We start from the raw sequence: 8892 nt of genomic DNA on the forward strand, positions 1-8892 counted from the left end.
CGAAATGGAAGTATTGGGCAGCCATATACAGAAACTGAAAGAAATCACTAGAAAAAGTGAAAAAAAAAAAAAAAAAAAAAAAAAGAAGAAAATGCTAACTTTGGTAGAAATGTAAAATATTTTTAAGATATAATCTAAACCTAAAAAAGGCAGAGCAGAATATGTACCAATGCTATGTCTTCATGGACCTAAAATTAATTTAAAGGGAGCATTTTCAATTAATCTTAAAACAGATAGAATAATAAAATATTCATCCCACATTCACCAGACAGAAGCATTTTGCATGTTTCATTTTTTTAAAGTACAGCTCAACATATCGGAACTGCCATTCTGAAATCAAATTCAGTGGTGTTTGTGAACACCTTAGCAAAAACTGTAAAAAGGAAAAAAAAAAAAAAAAAAAGAGAGAAGTGTTTCTTCTCTCAATAAATTTCACTAAGATAACTAGTCTGACCAAACAGAAATGGCTGGCAACCATAAGCCACTGGACAACCGTTACAGTCACAGTTCCCCAGTCAGCTCATCTCCTAGTTTACGTTCACCCTATTCATATCTATATCCACAAAGTCTTTGTCCAATATGGTTGAGTGTGGGCTCAGCATTCCCTCTGCATGTGGCTTCAGACATCCCAGACTACAGCATCTGTATGGAAAGAGTTCATTTATTAACTGGTCCTTCTCATACGCTGGTGTTTCCCTGCCAGATATGAGTTGCCGAGTTCATGCCAGTTGTCCACCTACAACAGAAAGCAAGAGGTAGGTAGTTTTGCAATTGGAGAGTCTGAGCTTAATTACAACCTTGAGACTTGAAATAACATGAGTTTATAGATAAAACCTTCAAGAAAAGTTTTTTTTATTTTTCTCAGTTTCCCAGCTGTCACCTTTCTCCAAACAACATCCTTCAAATCTTTCTCGGAGTAAAATCTTATAGTCCTTTGACTTCAATCTTTTTAGCACTTTTGAACTGAAGTGAATTATTCTTTCTCCTAGAAAGGTGAATTGCAAAAAAAATCCACCCTTGCCTTCACTGTTTTCTCATAAACCTGCTGAACCAGGATTATATATTTGAACCACTGATGAGAAAATACTTAAAGCTTATGGAAGTGAACACAGTCATCAGTGGATACTCTGATTCCATGTGGTCTGTCCCATAAAAAATTATGAAGTGCTCTAATGAGGTACACAGGCCTCTAAACAAGCTGCTCAGGGAAACCCCTTCCAGCACACAGTCCTGAAAATGTCCCAAAAAAGAAAAAACCCAGTGGGGATTATCTGCATTTTCGATACAAGTATAGAATAGAATATACTAAGAACACAGTAATTATTATATTGGATAAGACCCATAAAACCCTTAAAACTGGTGTTTTTTATTTGACTGAACATTTTTCCATGTGGTTTCTTGCTTAAGCTGTGATCACTAATGCTAGAGACTAGCATATTTCCTGAATACATGAATCTTTAGATCCTTTTCAAAGTTGTGTTACTTACTTAGGATAATAAGGGACATTTATGATGTGTATATACATATCTACTTGTATTCTGTAACTGTTAAAATCTTGTCTTAGGAACTTCCAGTAACTATGAATTCTACTGTGTAAACAAACATAATCCAAAAAAGTTATATATCTTTCCCATCACTCTTTATAATTTTCTCTTTTTTCTAATTCAGTTATGTTCTTTTTATGACAAAAGAACTGTCTCAGTCTTTCTTCTCTGAATTCAACACTTGGCCCTGACAAACCCTGTTTTATTCAAAGACCTCAAAGCAGAAAGCAAATATTAAAAGCAATATTTTCTGAAGTGACCTCAGATTTTATTTGACTCCTGTAAGGGAATTACAAATCTGAGTAGGCATGAATAGATGTGCATCGAGTAAGGTTTACAAATTACATTTCTCAAGACCTTTGTACAGTATGCAAATGCTGTTACATTTGCTTACAGTTGAATAAACTCAGGCACCAAGAGGTTAAGTAGATGGCTCAAGGTTGCAGAGCAAAGCAATGCCAACACTACAAGCAAGCTCCCAGGGTCCTAGTTTCCAGAGTCAAGTGGTATCTGCTGTATTGATTCTCCTTTACAACAACTCCAATGTGTTAATGGGCTACAAAGCTAATGGAATATTAAAAGGAGCTTAAGAATTTTATCTATGAAGGTTGGCTGGCCATGTAATTCTACAAAAGGAGGTTTGAAAAAAAGCGACAGAGAAAGAGAAAGAAAGGAATAAAAGGAAAAAGGAAAAATGTCAGAACTGATTGATTAAGGGAAGAAGTAGGTACCTGAGAAATGCCTGGTCTGATGCCAGTACTGGTTCAGGTCAGACAGGGCTATTTTTAAATTATTTGGTATTTTCAGAAATTGATTACTTGGCTAACACATTAAGAAGTAGCTCTACACATTCATTTAATGGGCCAGTGCTTCTTGTACAGGTCTGGAACAGTCACATTCAATCTCATCTACTCCTCGTTAAGTAGTGTTTTCTTCTTCAATGTGTTTATTTACTGCCAATGTTGTAAGCATAAAATATATAACAAAAAATAAATAATACCTTAAATAGTCTTTCAGCCAGCTGGGCCTTCAGGACAAGTGGCTTCAGGCCTTGTGAGCTCAGTTAGAGCTCAGACATCAATTCTCATTTTTTCATATACTGCAAATTGAGCAATACTTTCTTTTCATACTGTTAGCTTTTTAATATATAGCCACCTCAGCCTAAAGCCTCCCTGAAACAAACCATGGTAGGTTCTTACAATAAGAAAAGACAAATGAATAATGAGTCATTTTAATTTGATGACACTGTATGTAATAAAGTAAGAGCAGAGTATTTTAGGTGAGGCAAAACCAGTAAAAACTTATGGAGAATAACTAAGAGTCTGCTGATGGCTTGATTAATGTACAGGTAGGGGTTGGCTATTGGACTATTTCACTCTTTTCACTGACTTTCCTGTACAAGGTGACACTCAGAGCTACATTTCTAAGTAATGGCATCTCCATTTTTCTAAAAAATCTTTCTAATAAAGGCACCCCTGAACATAATAAAGATTTTTCATAACTAAATCATCAAAAATTAAACTCGTATGGCATTCTCAGCTGCGATGCTGAGAACAGCTAGGTGAATGGAACTAGGTAAAACATTTCAGTTACAGGAGTACCCTACTTTGATGTCACATCAGAAACTCAAAGAAAAGGTCTGCAAAAAAAAATTATTATCATTATTAATAATAAATAATTTCATTATTATTATTAATAATAATAGCATCCTGACCATGAGAAACTGCATTCTCAGAATGATACAGACCTCTTACCTACACTTAAGGCTACCTTCCTCTTCCCTTATTGTTCATAAAACAGCACATCGGAAAAGCTCAAGCATCCCAGACAGTGAGGAAGAAACAGATTTTCACTCTCTGAAGTTAGATGATTGTTTTTAAATGTAGGTATTTGATTTATGCTCCCAGATTTAGAAAGGTTCCCTTTAGTCTTCAATTTCTTTAAAAGGGTGATCTTGTAAGGCTTGGTATGCCTTTGTCTGCTATTGCTCTCAATGAAAGCCAAGACTGATGCAAAACATGAAATGGTGAGTCTTCGATGTTGCAATGACAACTTAAATTATTTTTCTGTAGAAGTCATTCACTGATTCTCTATACAAAGTGTACAACCATACAGAACAATCTTATTTGGGCACTACAAAAAGACACAGCCCACTGCCTAGGATATGCCATCCCATACATCACTCCTTATGGCTCATAATGTATTCTGACCCTGCCTCAGAAGTAATCTGATCCCATAATAAAGCTGAGATCAACTTTGAAGACAATTTTTCCCTGCATGCTTGGGTTCAAAATCCAGGCTTGAAACTGCATTTGACATCTCTAAAAAGAATCTGTAAAGTTCCTCTAACTCCATAGTACTGTAAAATACAATGAAAAATCAATAAATTTATGCTTTTGCTATTTTATTATCTTGAATATTGTAATGATGATGATGGAAAACAAAACTATCATCAGCTTCAGTGATACCTTATGAGTTACCTTTCTATTTAATTTTCTCAGTAGAAGGTATGTAATTTCATTTGTCACTGGAACTGTTAGTAATTTTTTATAAATGTCAAATATTGACATTTTGATAAATAAGTAATTCATCAATTATTACAGAAAATTGAATGAAAAAAACAATGTTGCAGAATTAGACAGAGGTGAGGGAACTGTCTTTACTCCTTGGTGTTAAGGAGATGTGCACAAAATGTTGATCTTCTGATCAAGTTGTATGACTTCTAATATGCCCCCTCTGAAGTATATTTCTATGCCAAGTTAAGTTTCAGTAATTTATTTCAGTTTTCTTGTTATGTCTCTGCAGTTCCCTAAGTCTTTTAAAAGAAAACTGTAGTTAAGCTTTTCTTTTTTCTTCTGTTGTACATATCTAGCACTTGCAGGACCTCATTGTTTACCAAAGATATTGTAGAAACGGAGAATCAGAAAAGACCTCTGAGGTCATATTGCTCACGCTCAATGTTCAGGCTCAGCATAAACCTGATTATTCACTGCTTGTTATCCATTCCAGCAATAAATATTTCTATAATCTAATAGATCTCTCAGTAAGGTGCATGCTGTAATATTGTAACACATTTTTGTTTCTTTGATTTCATCCTGTCATTCTCAATTATACTCCCTATGAATCTCTTGCTAAATCTCTTTAATTGCACAATTGTATATTTTCTTTCAACTCAGTCAAATGATATATACTAATTCAGCTCATCAGGCTTTGTGTTTTCTTCAACATGGAAGAAATTACTCACCCTTCCTTCTGCAAGAACTAAAAAATCCTCCAGCACACTTCCAAAGGATGTTTCTGGATTAGAGCAGTTCACAATCTCCAGGGGAGAATTGTGGCATTTGCTACAAATCATTAAAAACCTTGTTTCCTCACATTTAATACCTGCAATTACATATTATTTAACTTTCTGAAAAAGTTTAAGAACAAAATTGCTTTATATGCCACTTCAAATATAACTGGACTTGTTATTCATGACGATAATAATTTGCAAGTCTACTCACCAAGAATTTTGAACCCGTCTTTATAGGTGGGGATCCTAAGGCACAGAAACACAATGGAACTCACCAGACATTGAACAAATCATTCCTGCTGGGAATAGAAACAACATTGCTTCTATTTCACTGAAAATAGAGCATTTCACTGCCATAATCTTCATTCACAAAGCCACATCCTGTTGTTGAAAACATTCATCTATTGAGAGATTAATAAGGAAGAGCTCCTTTATCAGGCATTTTTGGGGCACAAATTTTCAAACATGCATACATTTATATCTAACTCATGCAACTCTGGGATCATTGAACATTTTTGTCAATGTTTAGTGGTCATCCATATGTCCTAATATAAAAATATACTGTCAACCCATTAACTACATCAATATGAACATCTTCATTAAAATATTCCCTATAAAAAATTTTGCACCACTCTCTCAACAATTGTCATTATAAAGTCTGTGGATCAGTACCTAGGTCTTCAATAATAAGAAAATACAGATAAGAAGTATGTTGGTTTTTTCTTTGTAAAGCTAAATAAACTTCTTTGTTACTTTCTTCTGAAATGTATTATTTTATAGTTAATACTCTTGCTGTCATTATTAAAAACACATGGAAAATACCAACTTTTCTGAAAAACAGAGTGGCGGTTAATTATTTAAAGGTTCCATTTCATAGCTTCAGAAAAAGAAAATAAACAAATTCATTATTATTAATTGACAATATTTTACCAGTGTATAGGGGCCCCAGTGAACTAAACATTATGCAAGCCACAAAGCACTGAATTAAATCTTGACTCTGGTAAAATGAGTACAATAATTCTATCAAGTTCACTGAAAATTTCATCCCTGGCTACAGACAGCCCCACTTTTGAAAAGTATGCAAAATTTAGTCCCCAGTTTTGCACACACACAATATGCATAACTTTTCTCAGGTATTAGTAAAGCTCCTTTTTTATTCATCCCCAGCACCAGAACAAATTGCAAAGATAAAAGCATTGCAGAGACTGAAGTAAAGTTGGATTAGTTGTCTGTGATGCCTTTATCATCTGTGATAACTTTACTCAAGGTTATAGAGGTTTTTAAGAATGAGATTGGGGGTTAATTCAATAGATGATGTAACCAGTGGGTGTAATAAACAAATCTGAGGAAAAGAGAAAAGTCTTGCAGTAATGCAACAGACATTTAAGAAGGACAGATTGGTGCTTTATTTACTTGTGAATGTTTTATGTTGGAAATTAGCTGCACGTAGATCAGACCAGAATGAGCTCATGGCATAGCATTCTTTCTTTAGCACGTATCTTGCCAGCTTCTTTTTCTGACTTGCTATTATTCTGTTAATGCTGCAGGAAGCTCTTACCTTGCTCTGCTCTTCTCTTCAAGATCAGCTCTTCGTTTTAACTCAAAAATTCTACAGAATTGCATTTCACTTCTAAGGTTTAAAAGGCTTGTACTTTCTTGAATGTGAAATTTGCAAAGGACAGTGGGTTTCCTGAGTGAGGCATTCCCCATCACGAGTCCTTTCAATGTACTGTTGCAGGGCAATTGCTAGACATGCTGAAGTGCCAGGATGAATCTGAGTGCTTTCACTGCCTGCCAACATTGGCATCATGGCAATGTTGGCTTTGCTTCACTCTTTCTGGAAAGATTTTGCTTCTGCAGTCAACTTAAGACCTAAATCAACTGAAGATGGAAACAGGTGTTTCAATACTTACTTTCCAGTAGCCAGTATCTATTTATTCCATTTATTCTGGCCAGCTTCTCAGCTTTAATCTACAACTGAACTGAGTATATTCTGGGTACCCGTGGTCCCAGTTAGCCTCTGTTTCAGAAAGACTCTCGAAAATTTTGTTTAGTTAAATCATATAAATTTTTCCTGCTGATACAAATTTCTGACTTACAAGAATTAGCATGAATAACAGAAATAAAACACAAACCAGCAGCAACATCCTGAAATACATTTGTTTTCAAAGCTCAGGGGCTGGTCACTGCAGAAGCTCTATGAAGATTTTCAATGAACTTCCAGAGGGGCTTACAAGTGGCTTGAGCTTGTGTTGGCCATTTGGATGGAGGTCTTTACACACCGAACATATTTCACCATTAGTGTTACTGTCAGGAGAAAAATACCCAGATCACTTGTAACCCTCAAAAAATGAAAATGCACACACCTGGTGCAAACCCATTGCAGGTAAATACCGACTAACAGCATCAATATTTTTTTTCCCCTCAGCCTTTCCATTTTCCATCATGAAAGCAAACAAATAACTAAAAAACATGTATGTGGCATCTAATTTATCCTTGTACTTGTAATTTATTAGTACTGTCCACTTACTTTTAATGCCTTTGCAGCAATGATGGTGATTTTCACTTCCCTCATCTGACTATTAAAATAAATCTTCAACAAAACCTGAGAAATGGGGAATAGCTTAAGAGGTGCTATTGTTCAAAGTTAGTCTTTTCTACTTAGTCTGGTGTTGTATCATTCATTCATGCTTTGAAATCTGAAATTAAGGAAGGTAGGGCTGGAAAGAGAATAACAGACCAATGACAAGACCACTCTAAATATCCATTCTTAAGAGATAAGGGGGAAAAAACCTACACGTAAACCCATATTTTTTCATATACTTCCTTTTCTGGTTATAACAATAGCACAGAAAACTGGCACTTAAAGCTGGATTGATCGTTGGGTAGATGACATATAGCCTTTATGAGTGGGGGAAAGAAACTGATAAATGTTTTTTTTTTTTTCGCCTTCACAACCTTTTTCTAAAGCTGCAGAAAATGTGTCATGCATAAAAAGTATGCAATTTTCATGTAATTAGAGGAACAGGAGATGAAAATGAGTTCCATCAGAGCAATCAAGGATGGTAATGTGGCATGGATTTGTCAGTGCCTATTTGTCATGAAAGCAAAACCCAACAAGTATTCTATATTTTATTTCATTATTATTATTACTATACCTTAAAAACACTTTTAAAACATAAAAAAATGTAATTTTATAATTGTGATATTAAAAAAAACAACCAACAAACCACTGAATAAACAAAAATAGTCTCAAATTTTTATAAAACTTGATCTTTTTTTTTTTTAGATTAGAGACTGGATTAGCTTTATTTCTTCAACAAGAGAAAAAAGTGGTGTGATTCATTCTTATGTTGTCGTAGTTGTGCTCCAGTACCATCTCTGGCTTAGCTGTTTCCATTCTGCAAATTCATATAGCAACTGTTCATCCCACTAAGTAATAACTGAGGCATCCCAATTAGGAATGCAATCATCCTAAATTGCCCTATAATATGTCAGAGAAAGAATTGTGTCCCACTACGCCTGAGAAAACGTGTGAATTCCTGACCTGTCACCACTTGCCTACAGAGGAAGGTCTAGTGAATCGTCTCCAAAATTGTGTGACTCTGGTAAGCATCTAAAGCTAGCCAGGGTGAATTTGAGCCTTGTCCAGAAATCGCAGCAGGTTCTGTTGCACCTTCACTTCTCCTCATGAACCTCACGTAGCAAATAAAAATATAGCTCCCTTGCACGGTAGTAGCCAGACCTCTGTGTTTTATCAAAACAACAATTAAACAACCAAAGCAATGGAAATGTTAACTTATGTTGTCTGGTTTTTTGACTTCCACAGAGAGTATAAATTGACTAGAACTGTGGTTGTATGTTTGCATAGTGCCTGGGGACAGCGTTTATAATAAAATAATAAAAGCAAGGGCTCTGTAAATCAGTGTCAGTAATAATAATTCAGAATGATAAAATCTGCCTTGCAGGGTCAGATCAAAGGTCCGTCTAGCCTAATATTCTGTTGATGACTGGTCAAAGACAAACACTTCAGGAAAAAAAATAACAACCCAACAC

The 8892-nt window shown here is 35.1% G+C and overlaps 1 long non-coding RNA gene across 1 annotated transcript; it reads right to left on the reverse strand.

The window, feature by feature from the left end:
- Window positions 1–443: 443 nt before the first annotated feature.
- LOC106892299 lies at window positions 444–6482 on the reverse strand. The gene is made up of 3 exons (XR_001412845.1): window positions 6395–6482; window positions 5048–5132; window positions 444–736 (listed from the first exon to the last, which is right to left on the reverse strand). It is a non-coding gene; the product is annotated as an uncharacterized LOC106892299 (long non-coding RNA).
- Window positions 6483–8892: the final 2410 nt, after the last annotated feature.

Source organism: Calidris pugnax, unplaced genomic scaffold (genome assembly GCF_001431845.1).
Source record: "Calidris pugnax isolate Ruff unplaced genomic scaffold, ASM143184v1 scaffold144, whole genome shotgun sequence".
Classification (NCBI taxonomy): domain Eukaryota; kingdom Metazoa; phylum Chordata; class Aves; order Charadriiformes; family Scolopacidae; genus Calidris; species Calidris pugnax.